At 49.8% G+C, this 2275-nt stretch overlaps 1 pseudogene; it reads right to left on the reverse strand.

Moving 5' to 3' along the window:
• Positions 1-374: 374 nt before the first annotated feature.
• On the reverse strand, positions 375-2074 carry LOC142835958 (ubiquitin-conjugating enzyme E2 variant 1 pseudogene; annotated as a pseudogene).
• Between the last annotated feature and the right edge of the window lie 201 nt (positions 2075-2275).

Genomic DNA, 2275 nt, shown 5'->3' on the forward strand with positions numbered 1-2275 from the left:
TCCTTCATACTGGCTGTAATTCAAATGTGCAATACTCACAGGTCTTTAGTTTGATTGCTCAGCTCCATTCCTTGTGCTGAGTGACGTGGTAAGATGACTTACAGCACTTTACAGTTTGTCTCGATGGGAGAATCTAGAATGGAGACCCTTTACAGGAATCTGTGTGTAAAAGCCTCAGATGTTCAGGATAAGCCTAGTGAATGGTGAGCCCTCATCGGCTCACCCAGGTAAACTGAGAATGTCTGCCAAACACTGTCTTTGCCCTCAGGAAATCTGGATACTGTTTTGATTTCTGTATTTGATGACCATCAGTGGCTATCTGCCAAATATTTACTCACGGGGCATTGTTTGTTGTAAAGGAAACACTCTTTTTTTTTTTTACACAACAAATTGCCTTTATTTCGGTATGCATCCATATTTCAACATTTAGTGGTCCTGAACAGAGTGAGGAACATGGCAACGAGCCAGGAGGCTAGGCCCACTGAAAACTCGTGACACGGAGCTCCTCCAGGTCCCTGCCGAGGGTCTGAGGAGCAGCAACACTGAAACCTGAGTCCACAGGGTCAGGGCCTCTGTTCCAGCTGTCAGGCTCCCCATCAGACCGGATGGGTGGCCAGGGAGCCCTGTCCAAACCTCTTCAGTTTGTAAAAGCAAAGCGATTATGAGAAAAGGAACCGACACAGAACCCCGTGCGCTTAGGACTCTCTGCATGGCCTTTCTCTAGGCGGAATCACCAAGAACCCTGAACACTGGCAGGTTTGTTGCCTCGTGACTGCTCTGTTCACCTCGAGACCTGAGCTCAAAGTGCATGGGCTGATGGTGGCAGCAGGGCTGAGGACCCAGCACCCCTTCCCAGGCTGGCGGCAAGTGAATGTGTGGTCCAGAGCTAAGTGAGGGAGGCCAGGCTCTTCCAACCTCATCTGATGGCTTCTGGCCACAGCAAGTGTTGGGTGGTGATGGGCAACAAGGGAATTGAGGAGGGGAAAAGCAGCACCCCTTGATAAAGGTGGGGATACGGGAAGCCCTGAATTCCTCACCCACGGCCAATTTCAGAGGGAGGGGAGGGTTACAATCCAAGACTTGGCCAAGGGCGGGAGTGGAGGAATGGGGGAGACGATGGCTTGGACGGGGCATCACTTAAGACTTAAGGAAGCAGGGGTACAGCCAAAGCACCCCAAGCCCAGCAGTAGTCACACGGCGGCTACCTGAAGCCTTCCCATCTAGTCTAAGGGCCACCACACAGCTGTGGCAGGAGGGCGGGGCGGGCAAAGGCAGACCCAGGCCATGTGTCAGCAGCTGGTGATTGTGTGACGTGTCTGTTCACAGTTGCGTTAGCTGTGCCCGCCGCTCCCAAAGGAAATTGATTTCAACACAGCTTCTTGATCCCAGAAGTTCAACTAGGCAGCCAGCGGTTACACTCGACAGAAGATGTTACACAGCACAGCTCAGGTATTTCAAATGGACAGAAATTAGTATCAGAACAGTGTCTCAGGATGAAGTCTCAGTGGAGCTTCCTCTCCAGGACTTTGAGGTCTACAAGATGAATCTAGAAAATTCACTACTGTGGAAAATGAAGACTTAGGTTGGATTGGGGAGGGGAGGCCTGGGCCCTGGTGACTAATTGCTGTAACACTGTCCTTCTGGCGGCTGTGGCAGCTTCATGTTCTCTTTTGACGTCATCAAGCATCGAAGCCCCTGCAGGATGACTTTGATGCTGTGGGAATTCTGCCACTTTGCCAGCACCGCTGTGGCCCTTGGGTCCACCACGCCATTTGAACTACTCACGCCGCTCATACTGACTTCTGTTACAAATCTCACAGATGGGGGTGCTTCTGGGTATTTAGGCCCACATTCTGTTTTAAGGCTGTATATTCGGTTTTCAAAAATTGTTCTTGGAGGCCCAATTATCATCCCTGTCCCTCTTGTAAGGGTCCTGTCTCCGTCGTCCTCTAGACCCCAGCTAACTGTGCCGTCGCCTACTCCTTTCTGGCCTTCTTCCAGCTCTTCCTACAGTCGGAAATTTCGAGGGACTTTTACTCCCGAGCCTGTGGTGGCTACCATCTTGCGTCGCTGTCGCTCCGAGGAAACACTCTCTGTCTTTCCTTTCTTCTTCCCTTTCCTGATATAGACAATGTGGGTTGAAATTTGCAATTTTTTTCACAATGTCAAATTAAAAATTTGGGATGACTGTAGGGTGTCACAAATAAAAAAAATGCAACCCTCAGATGTTACAATCCATTGTTCTTAAGAATATTGGATAGTGTGCAAAATATTT

The sequence above is a fragment of the Microtus pennsylvanicus genome, chromosome 15, assembly GCF_037038515.1.
Source record: "Microtus pennsylvanicus isolate mMicPen1 chromosome 15, mMicPen1.hap1, whole genome shotgun sequence".
NCBI lineage: Eukaryota > Metazoa > Chordata > Mammalia > Rodentia > Cricetidae > Microtus > Microtus pennsylvanicus.